The sequence below is a fragment of the Pleurodeles waltl genome, chromosome 4_1, assembly GCF_031143425.1.
Source record: "Pleurodeles waltl isolate 20211129_DDA chromosome 4_1, aPleWal1.hap1.20221129, whole genome shotgun sequence".
Classification (NCBI taxonomy): domain Eukaryota; kingdom Metazoa; phylum Chordata; class Amphibia; order Caudata; family Salamandridae; genus Pleurodeles; species Pleurodeles waltl.
Window position 1 is genome coordinate 37,985,071 of NC_090442.1, and position 21,305 is coordinate 38,006,375.

General features: G+C 42.6%; 3 non-coding genes across 3 annotated transcripts; all 3 read right to left on the reverse strand.

Annotated features, from left to right (window-relative positions):
* Window positions 1-11,537: 11,537 nt before the first annotated feature.
* Window positions 11,538-11,610, reverse strand: TRNAR-UCG (transfer RNA arginine (anticodon UCG)). The gene has a single exon. It is a non-coding gene; the product is annotated as a tRNA-Arg (tRNA).
* A 1,735-nt stretch (window positions 11,611-13,345) lies between these two features.
* Window positions 13,346-13,418, reverse strand: TRNAR-UCG (transfer RNA arginine (anticodon UCG)). The gene has a single exon. It is a non-coding gene; the product is annotated as a tRNA-Arg (tRNA).
* Window positions 13,419-15,153: 1,735 nt separating this feature from the next.
* Window positions 15,154-15,226, reverse strand: TRNAR-UCG (transfer RNA arginine (anticodon UCG)). Its single transcript has one exon. It is a non-coding gene; the product is annotated as a tRNA-Arg (tRNA).
* Between the last annotated feature and the right edge of the window lie 6,079 nt (window positions 15,227-21,305).

Below are 21,305 nucleotides of genomic sequence, written 5' to 3' on the forward strand. Positions count from 1 at the left end.
AGAGGTACTTTGGTATGGCAGAAAGACAGAAAAGTAGCAATGCTGAAGGCATAACGTGACTGATTGTGCAGTTTGCAGTGGGCTTTCTTAATGAGTGAGAGTGAAAGGAGTATTTTAAGAGTGTGTTTCCAGTTTGTATGTAAAGATAAGTTGGGTGCTGTGAGAAAAAGACTCAACCATGAAGGGACTCGAACCCTCGAGCCTCTGATCCGAAGTCAGACGCATTATCCATTAGGCCACATGGTCACTGACTTCAATTTGTTTGGGTGTTTAGGGTTAGATGGTATGAATGGATGTGGAACATATCAATTACAGGTGCGCAGGATATGATCCCATACCGTTCTTCATCTTCTTTCCATCAAAGGAGTTTTTTCAAACAATATCTAGATAATTTCCAAAGTTTCATATCTTATGCTGTGCTTTTTTGCCGTTAATCCTCCTTTCTTCTTTTATTGAATACTCTGTTTCATGCTGCAATGGTATTTTTGGATTATTTGAAAAGAGAATGAAACTGCTTTGACAGTAGTTCAGACTTCCCATTTCTTGACTTGCTAATTTGCTCCCTGAATTAGCTTATACAAGTGACATGAACAGGGCCTTGACCTAAGCACGTACCTGAAAGCCTGTCACCACCTCAAGAAATAAAATTCACAGCAGCTCAAAACATTCATTTTGAAAGAGAATATTTGAAGTGAGTCCAAGTTTAATTTCAATAAAGAAAGCTGTATAAAATGACACGCTGCACATTTGGGTAACCAGCATGACTCTTTTCAGTGAAGAAGTGGAATGGTTCTGTTGCAATATACTATCACCCTGGCAAGCTGCTACGAGGAAGAGTAAACAATATGATTAGGTTTCAACAAAAATGTATTAGTTCAGGGTGTGCACCTCAGATAGACTTAAACTTACACACCCTGGTCTGTGAGAGTAGTTGTGAGAAAACAGGGCTGATTGCAGAGGCCCCATAACTTTTTGCCCCCATTTTCCACTTTTTGCTGGTTGTTTCCTGACTTTAAAGGTGCCCTGGGTACTGCTAACCAGTCCCAGGGTCTGTGCTCTGTGTAAAATGGATATGCAAATTAGGCTAATTATAATTGGCTAAGTTAACCTACCTATAAGTCCCTAGTATATGGTAGGGCATGTAGGTTTAGGGACCACAGCATAGGTGGTGCACACCTAGGTGCATTGCTGAGGTGCCCAGTGTCATTTTAAAAGCAAGCCTGCCTTGCTGGCTGCTTTTAAATTAAAGTTATATGCAAATTCGACTTTGGAATTAAAGGTACTTCCAAAGTCTTAAACTACCTTATTTTTACATATAAGTCACCCCTAAGGTGTGCCCTATGTGCCCCTAGGGCTGGGTGCCATGTAACTATAAGCAGGGACTTTATAAAAATAGATTTATAAGCCCTGGTGAGGTAAAAACAGCCAAATTTGTTTTTCCCTCATTGAAGTAAATGGCCTTCATAGGCTAGAATGGGCAGACTTTATTTTAAATTTTAAAGTCTCCTTAAATGTTACATACCAAGAATTTGGTATCAAATTGATTGTTGTAATAAATCCCACAACTTCCAGTTGTTGGATTTAATATAACTTGTCCAGGTAAAAAGTTTAGACTTTACCTAAAAAGTTGCCAATTTCAGCTCTGCATTGTTTTTGCTGCTGTGCTCTGATTGGCCAGCCTGCAGCAGCTTCTGCCAGGCTGCCTTGATGAGGTGTGAAGTGGCCTAGCTTCACACAAAGGAATGTGCTTGGGGGAGAGAATCTCCCCTCAGCAGATGGTGAGGCAGGAAGGGGGAGGGCTGCCAAACTGGTCTTCAAAGGCAGAGAAGGACATCTGGAGCACCCAGCAACACCCCCACATCCTGCAACCCCAGACAGCTAGGTGCCCCCTTGATTAGATTAGGAGAGGGCAGGAGAGGGGTGTGTTTATGATTTTTAGCCACACCAGTGGGTGGGCTCAGCCAGATGTAACCTCCAAAAATCAGATTCAGCCATGTTGGATTTTTAGAGACTGTTGCCTTTTGGGATGGATTTTTGCCACACTTCCCAGGAAGTGGTCATCACAGGGGGACGACCCTGTACCTGATTGGAGAACCAGGGCCCCCCTGCTTTTCACCCAGGAGCAAGAATAAAACTGGCAGACCTGCCCCCACACCTCAGATCCCCTCCAGAATTCAACAAGAAAGGAACTGAAGAAGAAGAAGGACTGCCCTGCTGGACCCCTGGCCTGCACCTGGACCCTGCACTCAGAAGGACTGCACCAGCTGCACACTTGGGCTTCACCACAAGAAGGACTTTGCCTGGCTTCAACTGGTTCAAGGAGGGACTCCCTGTTTGCTACAGGTGAAAAATTGCTAAACCAGAGTCCCCTGCACCAACTCCTGAAGAAAGCGAGCAGCTGACCACTGTCCAGTGGCCAAAAAGGAGTTTGCACCAGGTGCATTCTGGGAGTTGAAGTCCGCACCCCCCAAGGACCATCACAGAACTTCTGGACCCTTGGGGTGAGCTGTGGACCCCAAAAGAACCTTAAAAGAACATCTGGGTGAAGCCCCAGAAGTTTGGAAAAGATTTGAGAATTTTTGGAAAAAAGCTCCAGAGAGGGACCGACCCGCCGCGGAAATTCTAGCCGGCTTGCCTCAACCGCGACCCGGCCTGACTTCGTGGTTCGTCCCGGTAAAGAAAAACATCCAAAAATGAGACTAAGTCCGAACGTAAAAAGTTGACCGGGACCTCCCAGCCATCGTATCCGAGAAGGGCTCCATGGACGTCAGATCAAGATCCAGGTTTACCCCGGTAGAAGGATTTTCATCTCGAAAAAACGACTTAGTCCGAAGGTAAAAGTCTCCACCGAGGAAACCCACATCGCGTATCCGGACAAGGGCTCCAGGAGGTCGGATTCAACTGGCAGGTTCGTCCCGGTGAAGAAAAACTTCAAAATAAAGACTAAGTCAGAAGGTAACTTTTTAACCGAGGCCTCCCGCGACCTGTAGCCGAGCAGGGCTCCATCGCGGTCGGCCTGAAAGTTTGACTTTGCCCCGGTCGAGGTGCAACCAGATGACCCGATTGGCGCTTTTTGTTTCTAAGCGCTAGAAAAGTAATAATTCTTTAAAAATTCATATCCCCGGTTCCCCTGAACCGATTTTAATTGTTCTTGTGTCATTTTAAAGATAAAAATATAAACTATTTTTATAAATTGGTTTTGGATTTTTAAACTGTTTCCTGTGTTTTATTTAATTACTGTTTGTGATATTTGAATGCTTTACACTTTGTCTCCTAAGTTAAGCCTTGACGCTCGTTGCCAAGCTACCAAGGGTTGAGCTGGGATTAATTTACTGAGACCTAACTGTACCTATGTGGAGGTTAGTGGCTTGTTGCTAGGTGTAGGTACCTACCTGCCCTACCAATAACCCATTTTCCAACATAATTGGTGGCAGCGGTGGGATCCTGTACTTGTGTTCAATATCACGTTACAGTTTTGGGTAAAACAAATTAAAAATCCTTTAAATTGTCCTAGTGCAAAAAAACTTTTAATTTTTAATTTGGATTAATTTCAATTATTAAATTTTTGTAATTTTTCTAAATTCTTGTTTCCAATTTTTGCAAAAAGTTTTTGTTGACACAAAACTAGGGAACCATGGAGCTTGATCTGGCTAGCCTACCCACACTGACAGTAGTCCAGCTTAGGGGGTTGTGTATTGAAAGAGGGTTGCCTGCAACCACTGATCTCAGGAAGCAAATCCTGATCACATCCCTGACAGCATGGGCTGAGGCCCAAGAGGTAGAGTCAGAAGAAGCTCCAAAGGAGGGAGAAAGAAGGGAGGATGCAAGCTCTAACCACTCAGGGGAGGGAAGGCATCTGAGCCTAAGTGAGGATGAGGAAGAACGGTCCTCAGTAAATACAGTCACTAGGGGCAGACCCAAAGCTAGTGGTGGGAAGGGGGTTCTTTCAGGAGGAGAGAACCCATCCATCAGAGAAAGAGAGCTGGAGGCCCAGCTAGCATACATAGCTTTGGAAGCAGAGAAGCTGGCCCTAGAAAAGAAAAAGTGGGCATACAAAGAGAAAAGAGATGGAAGCAGCGATAAAGAAGCTGAGGTGTCCATGGGTGGGGGAGTTTGCCCCAGATTACCCAAAGGGGTGGTTCCTGCCTATGTAGAGGGGGATGACATAGATAAGTGGCTGGGGGCCTTTGAGAGGGCACTCCAAATGAGAAGGGTTAGGCCTCAATACTGGGGTTCCCTTTTGTGGGAGTTGGTCCCCAACTCAGGGAGGGATAGGCTTCTGACCTTAAGGGGGGAGGAGGCAGATTCATACCCTAGTATGAAGAGGTGCTTAGCCAAGAAGTTTGGTCTGACCCCAGAGCAAAATAGAATGAAGTTCAGGGACACCCAGAAGGTCAGTACCCAGTCTTGGGTTGACTTTGTGGACATTTCACTAAAGGCACTAGAGGGCTGGATTATTGGTAACAAAGTAGATACTTATGAGGGGTTATACAATCTGATCATGAGAGAGCACATCTTGACCAATTGTACCCAAGAAAGGTTACGCCAGCATCTAGTGGACTCTAAGCAGACCAACCCTAGAGAGCTAGGGGAGGCAGCTGATGAGTGGTTGAGAACCAGGGTGGTTGTCAAGTCCCAGGGGGGAGACTCCAAGAAGGGGGGGACAGGTCCCCAAAAACCTAAGGAGGGAGGTGGTAAGCCCACCACAGAGACTCCCTCTGTACCCCAGAACCCTAAGAAGGAGGAGAGTAAATCCCACTCCCACTCTGACAAGCAGAGACAGGGAGACCCAGGGTTAAAAAAACTCTTGGACAGTAGGGCTTGCTTTGACTGTCAGCAGACAGGTCACTTCAGAGGAGATGCAGCCTGTCCAAGGAAGGTGGTTAGCACTGGGCTGTCCAGTGTAGCCATAGAGGAGGATTCCTCAGATGATGAAGTCCTCCTAGCATTGTGCTGGGAGACAGGACCAGATGGTAAGCTGGTGATCCCTGAGGGTGGGAGTAGGCACTTCCACCACATTCAAGTGAATGGGATCCCTACCACTGGCCTGAGGGACACCTGTGCCAGTCACACTATAGTGAGTGACCGGTTAGTGACGCCAGACATGTATGTCCCAGGAAAGACAAAGAAAGTCAGGATAGCCACAGGGGAGGTCACCTCCAAACCTGTAGCCATAGTGTCCCTAGAGAGGGAGGGTATCCTTGACTGGATTAGGGTGGTAGTCAGTGCTGACCTCCCCCTAGATTGTATCCTGGGCAATGACCTCCCAGAGGTGAGTCTGGTCCCAGATGGGGTGGTCGCCCAGGGCGCCCCCCCAACCCAAAGTCCTGGGGAGTCAGTCCCTACAGTTAGGAGACAGGGGTCCCCAAGAAAAGGAAAGAAGAAAAGGAAGGGTAGGCCACTCTTAAAGAGAGTTCCAGGGAGCCAAAGGCCTTCTGCCCCAGTAGGGGGGGAGCCCAGAGTTGGCACTGGTGAGGCCTCACCTGACCCCAAGGAAGTCCTGAGTAGTCAGGCAGCTGTCCAGATGCAAGGTGTTGCCCCTGCACTGACAGAAGAGAGAGTGGAAGGAGGGTGTCTGCCACAGGAGGTGGTAGTCCCCCACTCTAGACAGCAAGAGGGGTGCCAGGACCCCAAAGATGCCCCTAAAGCAGCTCAGCCACCTGTCAGTGGAGAGCTTAGGGTGTGGTTCTGGGTACTGACAGCTGTCAGTAGCCTCTGCTGGGTGCTAGCCTTCCTGGCAGCAATGTACTTGGCCTGGGAGGCAGACTCCAGGGCCAATAGCAAAGTAGGCCCCCTGACCCTATTGGTCATGGTGGGGTTGCTCAAGTGTTGGGTGACCTCTTTGGGTAAGCTAGGTGTTGCCCTAGCAAAGTTTGGAGTAGGGGAGGTGGGCACCTCACTACCCAAGTTGGCAGAGAGAAAGGAGGAAGACCCCCCTAGAGGGAAGTTTGAGTTTGAGTTGGGTCCTTTTACTGTTGGGGTGGCTTCACTACCCAGAGGGAGTGACCCTGACAGGAGGATGTAAGGCAGAGTAGGCCCTGCAAAGGGACAGCCAGTTTTCTTCACTGTCTTCCTCGCCTAACAAGCCAGGAAGACTCTCCCAGGGTTGGGCTGAGTCTCCTGGGCGTGTGGGCTGGGGGGGGGGGTTGTGTGAGAAAACAGGGCTGATTGCAGAGGCCCCATAACTTTTTGCCCCCATTTTCCACTTTTTGCTGGTGTTTTCCTGACTTTAAAGGTGCCCTGGGTACTGCTAACCAGTCCCAGGGCCTGTGCTCTGTGTAAAATGGATATGCAAATTAGGCTAATTATAATTGGCTAAGTTAACCTACCTATAAGTCCCTAGTATATGGTAGGGCATGTAGGTTTAGGGACCACAGCATAGGTGGTGCACACCTAGGTGCATTGCTGAGGTGCCCAGTGTCATTTTAAAAGCAAGCCTGCCTTGCTGGCTGCTTTTAAATTAAAGTTATATGCAAATTCGACTTTGGAATTAAAGGTACTTCCAAAGTCTTAAACTACCTTATTTTTACATATAAGTCACCCCTAAGGTGTGCCCTATGTGCCCCTAGGGCTGGGTGCCATGTAACTATAAGCAGGGACTTTATAAAAATAGATTTATAAGCCCTGGTGAGGTAAAAACAGCCAAATTTGTTTTTCCCTCATTGAAGTAAATGGCCTTCATAGGCTAGAATGGGCAGACTTTATTTTAAATTTTAAAGTCTCCTTAAATGTTACATACCAAGAATTTGGTATCAAATTGATTGTTGTAATAAATCCCACAACTTCCAGTTGTTGGAGTTAATATAACTTGTCCAGGTAAAAAGTTTAGACTTTACCTAAAAAGTTGCCAATTTCAGCTCTGCATTGTTTTTGCTGCTGTGCTCTGATTGGCCAGCCTGCAGCAGCTTCTGCCAGGCTGCCTTGATGAGGTGTGAAGTGGCCTAGCTTCACACAAAGGAATGTGCTTGGGGGAGAGAATCTCCCCTCAGCAGATGGTGAGGCAGGAAGGGGGAGGGCTGCCAAACTGGTCTTCAAAGGCAGAGAAGGACATCTGGAGCACCCAGCAACACCCCCACATCCTGCAACCCCAGACAGCTAGGTGCCCCCTTGATTAGATTAGGAGAGGGCAGGAGAGGGGTGTGTTTATGATTTTTAGCCACACCAGTGGGTGGGCTCAGCCAGATGTAACCTCCAAAAATCAGATTCAGCCATGTTGGATTTTTAGAGACTGTTGCCTTTTGGGATGGATTTTTGCCACACTTCCCAGGAAGTGGTCATCACAGGGGGACGACCCTGTACCTGATTGGAGAACCAGGGTCCCCCCTGCTTTTCACCCAGGAGCAAGAATAAAACTGGCAGACCTGCCCCCACACCTCAGATCCCCTCCAGAATTCAACAAGAAAGGAACTAAAGAAGAAGAAGGACTGCCCTGCTGGACCCCTGGCCTGCACCTGGACCCTTCACTCAGAAGGACTGCACCAGCTGCACACTTGGGCTTCACCACAAGAAGGACTTTGCCTGGCTTCAACTGGTTCAAGGAGGGACTCCCTGTTTGCTACAGGTGAAAAATTGCTAAACCAGAGTCCCCTGCACCAACTCCTGAAGAAAGCGACCAGCTGACCACTGTCCAGTGGTCAAAAAGGAGTTTGCGCCAGGTGCATTCTGGGAGTTGAAGTCTGCACCCCCCAAGGACCATCACAGAACTTCTGGACCCTTGGGGTGAGCTGTGGACCCCAAAAGAACCTTAAAAGAACATCTGGGTGAAGCCCCAGAAGTTTGGAAAAGATTTGAGAATTTTTGGAAAAAAGCTCGAGAGAGGGACCGACCCGCCGCGGAAATTCTAGCCGGCTTGCCTCAACCGCGACCCGGCCTGACTTCGTGGTTCGTCCCGGTAAAGAAAAACATCCAAAAAAGAGACTAAGTCCGAACGTAAAAAGTTGACCGGGACCTCCCAGCCATCGTATCCGAGAAGGGCTCCATGGACGTCGGATCAAGATCCAGGTTTACCCCGGTAGAAGGATTTTCATCTCGAAAAAACGACTAAGTCCGAAGGTAAAAGTCTCCACCGAGGAAACCCACATCGCGTATCCGGACAAGGGCTCCAGGAGGTCGGATTCAACTGGCAGGTTCGTCCCGGTGAAGAAAAACTTCAAAATAAAGACTAAGTCAGAAGGTAACTTTTTAACCGAGGCCTCCCGCGACCTGTAGCCGAGCAGGGCTCCATCGCGGTCGGCCTGAAAGTTTGACTTTGCCCCGGTCGAGGTGCAACCAGATGACCCGATTGGCGCTTTTTGTTTCTAAGCGCTAGAAAAGTAATAATTCTTTAAAAATTCATATCCCCGGTTCCCCTGAACCGATTTTAATTGTTTTTGTGTCATTTTAAAGATAAAAATATAAACTATTTTTATAAATTGGTTTTGGATTTTTAAACTGTTTCCTGTGTTTTATTTAATTACTGTTTTGTGATATTTGAATGCTTTACACTTTGTCTCCTAAATTAAGCCTTTGATGCTCGTTGCCAAGCTACCAAGGGTTGAGCTGGGATTAATTTACTGAGACTTAACTGTACCTATGTGGAGGTTAGTGGCTTGTTGCTAGGTGTAGGTACCTACCTGCCCTACCAATAACCCATTTTCCAACAGTAGTGCCCTATCCATTGCGGCATTGAGGGTAATCTGCAAGACAGAGTTCCAAAATCATCCTTTCATCTCAGTTCATGGCCACATACAGTATTTCTGCAGTCATTCGTTTCACTTTTCTGTCTTTAATTAAACTGACCATTTTAAACCTCCGGCACCCACCACTTCAATCTTACAGTTTTTGTGCTATCATAGGGCCTTGGAACTTTTGGCAAGTGGACAGAAGCAGCCAGAGAACCACATCACAATACATACTCCTTTGCCTGATACCTTTCACAACAAACTGCTCTTGGAAAAAGACGTTAACCGGTTCTTGCTCTCAGACAGGCACAGAAAGCCTATCACCACCTCTACGAACATATTTCAATCAAACCAATATATATCATTCAACAATTATACCTCTGTATCAATATAACTACAACTCGAGACAGAAAGGAATTTAAAAAACAATCTGCCCATTTGAATAACCAGCATAGTTTTAAGGACGTACAAATTGGAATGTGACAATTTCAGAGTTCCTCATTCATAAGAAGTCTGTGAGATAGTATCTCAGAAAGATCTCAAGTTTATAGCAAAAATGGTTGTAAGGGTGATTTTTACCACACAATTGCAACTAGGTGCCTCAATCTGCAAGAGACCAGTCCTTGACAGATTACACAACTGGGGCAACAGCAAAGGCAGCAATTGTGTCAATCGTTTATGATTCCTCTCTAGGACTATACTTTTTCTGAGGGACAATTTGCATTATTCCTGGAGAAAATCATAGAGCTTCTACCCATGCATAGTTTCTGCTTTCTGCACGCACACTCTCCCTGCACTGAATCTACCCACAGTTCTGTTCAGAATGATTGTGCCATGTCATATTGTTGTATACGTATTGCATATCCGTGGCATTTATGAAGAGGTACTTTGGTATGGCAGAAAGACAGAAAAGTAGCAATGCTGAAGGCATAACGTGACTGATTGTGCAGTTTGCATTGGGCTTTCTTAATGAGTGAGAGTGAAAGGAGTATTGTAAGAGTGTGTTTCCAGTTTGTATGTAAAGATAAGTTGGGTGCTGTGAGAAAAAGACTCAACCATGAAAGGACTCGAACCCTCAATCTTCTGATCCGAAGTCAGACCCCTTATCCATTAGGTCACATGGTCACTGACTGCAATATGTTTGGGTGTTTAGGATTAGGTGGTATGAATGGATGTGGAACATATCAATTACAGGTGCGCAGGACAGGATCCCATACCATTCTTCATCTTCTTTCCATCAAAGGAGTTTTTTCAAACAGTATCTAGATAATTTCCAAAGTTTCATATCTTATGCTGTGGTTTTTTGCCGTTAATCCTCCTTTCTTCTTTTATTGAATTCTCTGTTTTATGCTGCAATGGTATTTTTGGATTATTTGAAAAGAGAATGAAACTGCTTTGACAGTAGTTCAGACTTCCCATTTCTTGACTTGCTAATTTGCTCCCTGAATTAGCTTATACAAGTGACATGAACAGGGCCTTGACCTAAGCACGTACCTGAAAGCCTGTCACCACCTCTAGAAATAAAATTCACAGCAGCTCAAAACATTCATTTTGAAAGAGAATATTTCAAGTGAGTCCAAGTTTAATTTCAATAAAGAAAGCTGTATAAAATGACACGCTGCACATTTGGGTAACCAACATGACACTTTTCAGTGAAGAAGTGGAATGGTTCTGTTGCAATATACTATCACCCTGGCAAGCTGCTACGAGGAAGAGTAAACAATATGATTAGGTTTCAGCAAAAATGTATTAGTTCAGGGTGTGCACCTCAGATAGACTTAAACTTACACACCCTGGTCTGTGAGAGTAGTGCCCTATCCATTGCGGCATTGAGGGTAATCTGCAAGACAGAGTTCCAAAATCATCCTTTCATCTCAGTTCATGGCCACATACAGTATTTCTGCAGTCATTCGTTTCACTTTTCTGTCTTTAATTAAACTGACCATTTTAAACCTCCGGCATCCACCACTTCAATCTTACCGTTTTTGTGCTATCATAGGGCCTTGGAACTTTTGGCAAGTGGACAGAAGCAGTCAGAGAACCACATCACAATACATACTCCTTTGCCTGATACCTTTCACAACAAACTGCTCTTGGAAAAAGACGTTAACCGGTCCTTGCTCTCAGACAGACACAGAAAGCCTATCACCACCTCTACGAACATATTTCAATCAAACCAATATATATCATTCAACAATTATGCCTCTGTATCAATATAACTACAACTCGAGACAGAAAGGAATTTAAAAAACAATCTGCCCATTTGAATAACCAGCATAGTTTTAAGGACGTACAAATTGGAATGTGACAATTTCAGAGTTCCTCATTCATAAGAAGTCTGTGAGATAGTATCTCAGAAAGATCTCAAGTTTATAGCAGAAATGGTTGTAAGGGTGATTTTTACCACACAATTGCAACTAGGTGCCTTAATCTGCAAGAGACCAGTCCTTGACAGATTGCACAACTGGGGCAACAGCAAAGGCAGCAATTGTGTCAATCCTTTATGATTCTTCTCTAGTACTATACTTTTTCTGAGGGACAATTTGCATTATTCCTGGAGAAAATCATAGAGCTTCTACCCATGCATAGTTTCTGCTTTCTGCACGCACACACTCCCTGCACTGAATCTACCCACAGTTCTGTTCAGAATGATTGTGCCATGTCATATTGTTGTATACGTATTGCATATCCGTGGCATTTATGAAGAGGTACTTTGGTATGGCAGAAAGACAGAAAAGTAGCAATGCTGAAGGCATAACGTGACTGATTGTGCAGTTTGCATTGGGCTTTCTTAATGAGTGAGAGTGAAAGGAGTATTTTAAGAGTGTGTTTCCAGTTTGTATGTAAAGATAAGTTGGGTGCTGTGAGAAAAAGATTCAACCATGAAGGGACTCGAACCCTCAATCTTCTGATCCGAAGTCAGACGCCTTATCCATTAGGCCACATGGTCACTGACTGCAACATGTTTGGGTGTTTAGGGTTAGGTGGTATGAATGGATGTGGAACATATCAATTACAGGTGCGCAGGACAGGATCCCATACCGTTCTTCATCTTCTTTCCATCAAAGGAGTTTTTTCAAACAATATCTAGATAATTTCCAAAGTTTCATATCTTATGATGTGCTTTTTTGCCGTTAATCCTCCTTTCTTCTTTTATTGAATACTCTGTTTTATGCTGCAATGGTATTTTTGGATTATTTGAAAAGAGAATGTTTCAGACTTCCCATTTCTTGACTTGCTAATTTGCTCCCTGAATTAGCTTTTACAAGTGACATGAACAGGGCCTTGACCTAAGCACGTACCTGAAAGCCTGTCACCACCTCTAGAAATAAAATTCACAGCAGCTCAAAACATTCATTTTGAAAGAGAATATTTCAAGTGAGTCCAAGTTTAATTTCAATAAAGAAAGCTGTATAAAATGACACGCTGCACATTTGGGTAACCAACATGACACTTTTCAGTGAAGAAGTGGAATGGTTCTGTTGCAATATACTATCACCCTGGCAAGCTGCTACGAGGAAGAGTAAACAATATGATTAGGTTTCAGCAAAAATGTATTAGTTCAGGGTGTGCACCTCAGATAGACTTAAACTTACACACCCTGGTCTGTGAGAGTAGTGCCCTATCCATTGCGGCATTGAGGGTAATCTGCAAGACAGAGTTCCAAAATCATCCTTTCATCTCAGTTCATGGCCACATACAGTATTTCTGCAGTCATTCGTTTCACTTTTCTGTCTTTAATTAAACTGACCATTTTAAACCTCCGGCATCCACCACTTCAATCTTACAGTTTTTGTGCTATCATAGGGCCTTGGAACTTTTGGCAAGTGGACAGAAGCAGTCAGAGAACCACATCACAATACATACTCCTTTGCCTGATACCTTTCACAACAAACTGCTCTTGGAAAAAGACGTTAACAGGTCCTTGCTCTCAGACAGACACAGAAAGCCGATCACCACCTCTACGAACATATTTCAATCAAACCAATATATATCATTCAACAATTATGCCTCTGTATCAATATAACTACAACTCGAGACAGAAAGGAATTTAAAAAACAATCTGCCCATTTGAATAACCAGCATAGTTTTAAGGACGTACAAATTGGAATGTGACAATTTCAGAGTTCCTCATTCATAAGAAGTCTGTGAGATAGTATCTCAGAAAGATCTCAAGTTTATAGCAGAAATGGTTGTAAGGGTGATTTTTACCACACAATTGCAACTAGGTGCCTCAATCTGCAAGAGACCAGTCCTTGACAGATTGCACAACTGGGGCAACAGCAAAGGCAGCAATTGTGTCAATCCTTTATGATTCTTCTCTAGTACTATACTTTTTCTGAGGGACAATTTGCATTATTCCTGGAGAAAATCATAGAGCTTCTACCCATGCATAGTTTCTGCTTTCTGCACGCACACACTCCCTGCACTGAATCTACCCACAGTTCTGTTCAGAATGATTGTGCCATGTCATATTGTTGTATACGTATTGCATATCCGTGGCATTTATGAAGAGGTACTTTGGTATGGCAGAAAGACAGAAAAGTAGCAATGCTGAAGGCATAACGTGACTGATTGTGCAGTTTGCATTGGGCTTTCTTAATGAGTGAGAGTGAAAGGAGTATTTTAAGAGTGTGTTTCCAGTTTGTATGTAAAGATAAGTTGGGTGCTGTGAGAAAAAGATTCAACCATGAAGGGACTCGAACCCTCAATCTTCTGATCCGAAGTCAGACGCCTTATCCATTAGGCCACATGGTCACTGACTGCAACATGTTTGGGTGTTTAGGGTTAGGTGGTATGAATGGATGTGGAACATATCAATTACAGGTGCGCAGGACAGGATCCCATACCGTTCTTCATCTTCTTTCCATCAAAGGAGTTTTTTCAAACAATATCTAGATAATTTCCAAAGTTTCATATCTTATGATGTGCTTTTTTGCCGTTAATCCTCCTTTCTTCTTTTATTGAATACTCTGTTTTATGCTGCAATGGTATTTTTGGATTATTTGAAAAGAGAATGTTTCAGACTTCCCATTTCTTGACTTGCTAATTTGCTCCCTGAATTAGCTTTTACAAGTGACATGAACAGGGCCTTGACCTAAGCACGTACCTGAAAGCCTGTCACCACCTCTAGAAATAAAATTCACAGCAGCTCAAAACATTCATTTTGAAAGAGAATATTTCAAGTGAGTCCAAGTTTAATTTCAATAAAGAAAGCTGTATAAAATGACACGCTGCACATTTGGGTAACCAACATGACACTTTTCAGTGAAGAAGTGGAATGGTTCTGTTGCAATATACTATCACCCTGGCAAGCTGCTACGAGGAAGAGTAAACAATATGATTAGGTTTCAGCAAAAATGTATTAGTTCAGGGTGTGCACCTCAGATAGACTTAAACTTACACACCCTGGTCTGTGAGAGTAGTGCCCTATCCATTGCGGCATTGAGGGTAATCTGCAAGACAGAGTTCCAAAATCATCCTTTCATCTCAGTTCATGGCCACATACAGTATTTCTGCAGTCATTCGTTTCACTTTTCTGTCTTTAATTAAACTGACCATTTTAAACCTCCGGCATCCACCACTTCAATCTTACCGTTTTTGTGCTATCATAGGGCCTTGGAACTTTTGGCAAGTGGACAGAAGCAGTCAGAGAACCACATCACAATACATACTCCTTTGCCTGATACCTTTCACAACAAACTGCTCTTGGAAAAAGACGTTAACCGGTCCTTGCTCTCAGACAGACACAGAAAGCCTATCACCACCTCTACGAACATATTTCAATCAAACCAATATATATCATTCAACAATTATGCCTCTGTATCAATATAACTACAACTCGAGACAGAAAGGAATTTAAAAAACAATCTGCCCATTTGAATAACCAGCATAGTTTTAAGGACGTACAAATTGGAATGTGACAATTTCAGAGTTCCTCATTCATAAGAAGTCTGTGAGATAGTATCTCAGAAAGATCTCAAGTTTATAGCAGAAATGGTTGTAAGGGTGATTTTTACCACACAATTGCAACTAGGTGCCTCAATCTGCAAGAGACCAGTCCTTGACAGATTGCACAACTGGGGCAACAGCAAAGGCAGCAATTGTGTCAATCCTTTATGATTCTTCTCTAGTACTATACTTTTTCTGAGGGACAATTTGCATTATTCCTGGAGAAAATCATAGAGCTTCTACCCATGCATAGTTTCTGCTTTCTGCACGCACACACTCCCTGCACTGAATCTACCCACAGTTCTGTTCAGAATGATTGTGCCATGTCATATTGTTGTATACGTATTGCATATCCGTGGCATTTATGAAGAGGTACTTTGGTATGGCAGAAAGACAGAAAAGTAGCAATGCTGAAGGCATAACGTGACTGATTGTGCAGTTTGCATTGGGCTTTCTTAATGAGTGAGAGTGAAAGGAGTATTTTAAGAGTGTGTTTCCAGTTTGTATGTAAAGATAAGTTGGGTGCTGTGAGAAAAAGATTCAACCATGAAGGGACTCGAACCCTCAATCTTCTGATCCGAAGTCAGACGCCTTATCCATTAGGCCACATGGTCACTGACTGCAACATGTTTGGGTGTTTAGGGTTAGGTGGTATGAATGGATGTGGAACATATCAATTACAGGTGCGCAGGACAGGATCCCATACCGTTCTTCATCTTCTTTCCATCAAAGGAGTTTTTTCAAACAATATCTAGATAATTTCCAAAGTTTCATATCTTATGATGTGCTTTTTTGCCGTTAATCCTCCTTTCTTCTTTTATTGAATACTCTGTTTTATGCTGCAATGGTATTTTTGGATTATTTGAAAAGAGAATGTTTCAGACTTCCCATTTCTTGACTTGCTAATTTGCTCCCTGAATTAGCTTTTACAAGTGACATGAACAGGGCCTTGACCTAAGCACGTACCTGAAAGCCTGTCACCACCTCTAGAAATAAAATTCACAGCAGCTCAAAACATTCATTTTGAAAGAGAATATTTCAAGTGAGTCCAAGTTTAATTTCAATGAAGAAAGCTGTATAAAATGACACGCTGCACATTTGGGTAACCAGCATGACTCTTTTCAGTGAAGAAGTGGAATGGCTCTGTTGCAATATACTATCACCCTGGCAAGCTGCTACGAGGAAGAGTAAACTATATTATTAGGTTTCAGCAAAAATGTATTAGTTCAGGGTGTGCACCTCTGATAGACTTAAACTTACACACCCTGGTCTGTGAGAGTAGTGCCCTATCCATTGCGGCATTGAGGGTAATCTGCAAGACAGAGTTCCAAAATCATCCTTTCATCTCAGTTCATGGCCACATACAGTATTTCTGCAGTCATTCGTTTCACTTTTCTGTCTTTAATTAAACTGACCATTTTAAACCTCCGGCACCCACCACTTCAATCTTACCGTTTTTGTGCTATCATAGGGCATTGGAACTTTTGGCAAGTGAACAGAAGCAGTCAGAGAACCACATCACAATACATACTCCTTTGCCTCATACCTTTCACAACAAACTGCTCTTGGAAAAAGACGTTAAGCGGCCCTTGCTCTCAGACAGACTCAGAAAGCCTATCACCACCTCTACGAACATTTTTCAATCAAACCAATATACATCATTCAACAATTATGCCTCTGTATCAATATAACTACAACTAGAGACAGAAAGGATTTTAAAAGCAATCTGCCCATTTGAATAACCAGCATAGTTTTAAGGACGTACAAATTGGAATGTGACAATTTCAGAGTTCCTCATTCATAAGAATTCTGTGAGATAGTATCTCAGAAAGATCTCAAGTTTATAGCAAAAATGGTTGTAAAGGTGATTTATACCACACAATTGCAACTAGGTGCCTCAATCTGCAAGAGACCAGTCCTTGACAGATTACACAATTTGGGCAACAGCAAAGGCAGCAATTGTGTCAATCCTTTATGATTCTTATCCAGTACTATATTTTTTCTGAGGGACAATTAGCATTATTCCTGGAGAAAATCATAGAGCTTCTACGCATGCATAGTTTATGCTTTCTGCACGCACACACTCCCTGCACTGTATCTACCCACAGTTCTGTTAAGAATGATTGTGCCGTGTCATATTGTTGCATACGTATTGCATATCCGTGGCATTTATGAAGAGGTACTTTGGTATGGCAGAAAGACAGAAAAGTAGCAATGCTGAAGGCATAACGTGACTGATTGTGCAGTTTGCATTGGGCTTTCTTAATGAGTGAGAGTGAAAGGAGTATTGTAAGAGTGTGTTTCCAGTTTGTATGTAAAGATAAGTTGGGTGCTGTGAGAAAAAGACTCAACCATGAAGGGAATCGAACCATCAATTTTCTGATCCGAAGTCAGGCGCCTTATCCATTAGGCCACATGGTCACTGACTGCAATATGTTTGGGTGTTTAGGGTTAGGTGGTATGAATGGATGTGGAACATATCAATTACAGGTGCGCAGGACAGGATCCCATACCGTTCTTCATCTTCTTTCCATCAAAGGAGTTTTTTCAAACAATATCTAGATAATTTCCAAAGTTTCATATCTTATGCTGTGCTTTTTTGCCGTTAATCCTCCTTTCTTCTTTTATTGAATACTCTGTTTTATGCTGCAATGGTATTTTTGGATTATTTGAAAAGAGAATGAAACTGCTTTGACAGTAGTTCAGACTTCCCATTTCTTGACTTGCTAATTTGCTCCCTGAATTAGCTTATACAAGTGACATGAACAGGGCCTTGACCTAAGCACGTACCTGAAAGCCTGTCACCACCTCTAGAAATAAAATTCACAGCAGCTCAAAACATTCATTTTGAAAGAGAATATTTCAAGTGAGTCCAAGTTTAATTTCAATAAAGAAAGCTGAATAAAATGACACGCTGCACATTTGGGTAACGAGCATGACTCTTTTCAGTGAAGAAGTGGAATGGTTCTGTTGCAATATACTATCACCCTGGCAAGCTGCTACGAGGAAGAGTAAACAATATGATTAGGTTTCAGCAACAATGTATTAGTTCAGGGTGTGCATCTCAGATAGACTTAAACTTACACCCCCTGGTCTGTGAGAGTAGTGCCCTATCCATTGCGGCATTGAGGGTAATCTGCAAGACATAGTTCCAAAATCATCCTTTCATCTCAGTTCATGGCCACATACAGTATTTCAGCAGTCATTTGTCTCACTTTTTTGTCTTTAATTAAACTGACCATTTTAAACCTCCGGCACCCACCACTTCAATCTTACCGTTTTTGTGCTATCATAGGGCCTTGGAACTTTTGGCAAGTGGACAGAAGCAGTCAGAGAACCACATCACAATACATACTCCTTTGCCTGATACCTTTCACAACAAACTGCTCTTGGAAAAAGACGTTAACCGGTCCTTGCTCTGAGACAGACACAGAAAGCCTATCACCACCTCTACGAACATATTTCAATCAAACCAATATATATCATTCAACAATTATGCCTCTGTATCAATATAACTACAACTCGAGACAGAAAGGAATTTAAAAAACAATCTGCCATTTTGAATAACCAGCATAGTTTTAAGGACGTACAAATTGGAATGTGACAATTTCAGAGTTCCTCATTCATAAGAAGTCTGTGAGATAGTATCTCAGAAAGATCTCAAGTTTATAGCAAAAATGGTTGTAAGAGTGATTTTTACCACACAATTGCAACTAGGTGCCTCAATCTGCAAGAGACCAGTCCTTGACAGATTACACAACTGGGGCAACAGCAAAGGCATCAATTGTGTCAATCCTTTATGATTCTTCTCTAGTACTATCCTTTTTCTGAGGGACAATTTGCATTATTCCTGGAGAAAATCATAGAGTTTCTACGCATGCATAGTTTCTGCTTTCTGCACGCACACACTCCCTGCACTGAATCTACCCACAGTTCTGTTAAGAATGATTGTGCCATGTCATATTGTTGTATACGTATTGCATATCCGTGGCATTTATGAAGAGGTACTTTGGTATGGCAGAAAGACAGAAAAGTAGCAATGCTGAAGGCATTACTTGACTGATTGTGCAGTTTGCATTGGGCTTTCTTAATGAGTGAGAGTGAAAGGAGTATTGTAAGAGTGTGTTTCCAGTTTGTATGTGAAGATAAGTTGGGTGCTGTGAGAAAAAGACTCAACCATGAAGGGACTCAAACCCTCAATGTTCTGATCCGAAGTCAGACGCCTTATCCATTAGGCCACATGGTCGCTGACTGCAATATGTTTGGCTGTTTAGGGTTAGGTGGTATGAATGGATGTGGAACATATCAATTACAGGTGCGCAGGACAGGATCCCATACCGTTCTTCATCTTCTTTCCATCAAAGGAGTTTTTTCAAACAATATCTAGATAATTTCCAAAGTTTCATATCTTATGCTGTGCTTTTTTGCCATTAATACTCCTTTCTTTTTTTATTGAATACTCTGTTTTATGCTGCAATGGTATTTTTGGATTATTTGAAAAGAGAATGAAACTGCTTTGACAGTAGTTCAGACTTCCCATTTCTTGACTTGCTAATTTGCTCCCTGAATTAGCTTATACAAGTGACATGAACAGGGCCTTGACCTAAGCACGTACCTGAAAGCCTGTCACCACCTCTAGAAATAAAATTCACAGCAGCTCAAAACATTCATTTTGAAAGAGAATATTTCAAGTGAGTCCAAGTTTAATTTCAATAAAGAAAGTTGTATAAAATGACACGCTGCACATTTGGGTAACCAGCATGACTCTTTTCAGTGAAGAAGTGGAATGGTTCTGTTGCAATATACTATCACCCTGGCAAGCTGCTACGAAGAAGAGTAAACAATATGATTAGGTTTCAGCAAAAATTTATTAGTTCAGGGTGTGCACCTCAGATAGACTTAAACTTACACACCCTGGTCTGTGAGAGTAGTGCCCTATCCATTGCGGCATTGAGGGTAATCTGCAAGACAGAGTTCCAAAATCATCCTATCATCTCAGTTCATGGCCTCATACAGTATTTCTGCAGTCATTCGTTTCACTTTTCTGTCTTTAATTAAACTGACCATTTTAAACCTCTGGCACCCACCACTTCAATCTTACCGTTTTTGTGCTATCATAGGGCCTTGGAACTTTTGGCAAGTGGACAGAAGCAGTCAGAGAACCACATCACAATACATACTTCTTTGCCTGATACCTTTCACAACAAACTGCTCTTGGAAAAACACGTTAACCGGTCCTTGCTCTCAGACAGACACAGAAAGCCTATCACCACCTCTACAAACATATTTCAATCAAACCAATATATATCATTCAACAATTATGCCTCTGTATCAATATAACTACAACTCGAGACAGAAAGGAATTTTAAAAACAATCTGCCCATTTGGAATAACCAGCATAGTTTTAAGGACGTACAAATTGGAATGTGACAATTTCAGAGTTCCTCATTCATAAGAAGTCTGTGAGATAGTATCTCAGAAAGATCTCAAGTTTATAGCAAAAATGATTGTAAGGGTGATTTTTACCACACAATTGCAACTAGGTGACTCAATCTGCAAGAGACCAGTCCTTGACAGATTACACAACTGGGGCAACAGCAAAGGCAGCAATTGTGTCAATCCTTTATGATTCTTCTCTAGTACTATACTTTTTCTGAGGGACAATTTGCATTATTCCTGGAGAAAATCATAGAGCTTCTACCCATGCATAGTTTCTGCTTTCTGCACGCACACACTCCCTGCACTGAATCTACCCACAGTTCTGTTCAGAATGATTGTGCCATGTCATATTGTTGTATACGTATTGCATATCCATGGCATTTATGAAGAGGTTCTTTGGTATGGCAGAAAGACAGAAAAGTAGCAATGCTGAAGGCATAACGTGACTGATTGTGCAGTTTGCATTGGGCTTTCTTAATGAGTGAGAGTGAAAGGAGTATTGTAAGAGTGTGTTTCCAGTTTGTATGTAAAGATAAGTTGGGTGCTGTGAGAAAAAGACTCAACCATAAAGGAACTCGAACCCTCAATCTTCTGATCCGAAGTCAGACGCCTTATCCATTAGGCCACATGGTCACTGACTGCAACATGTTTGGGTGTTTAGGGTTAGGTGGTATGAATGGATGTGGAACATATTAATTACAGGTGCGCAGGACAGGATCCCATACCATTCTTCATCTTCTTTCCATCAAAGGAGATTTTTCAAACAATATCTAGATAATTTCCAAAGTTTCATATCTTATGCTGTGCTTTTTTGCCGTTAATCCTCCTTTCTTCTTTTATTGAATACTCTGTTTTATGCTGCAATGGTATTTTTGGATTATTTGAAAAGAGAATGAAACTGCTTTGACAGTAGTTCAGACTTCCCATTTCTTGACTTGCTAATTTGCTCCCTGAATTAGCTTATACAAGTGACATGAACAGGGCCTTGACCTAAGCACGTACCTGAAAGCCTGTCACCACCTCTAGAAATAAAATTCACAGCAGCTCAAAACATTCATTTTGAAAGAGAATATTTCAAGTGAGTCCAAGTTTAATTTCAATAAAGAAAGTTGTATAAAATGACACGCTGCACATTTGGGTAACCAGCATGACTCTTTTCAGTGAAGAAGTGGAATGGTTCTGTTGCAATATACTATCACCCTGGCAAGCTGCTACGAGGAAGAGTAAACAATATGATTAGGTTTCAGCAAAAAT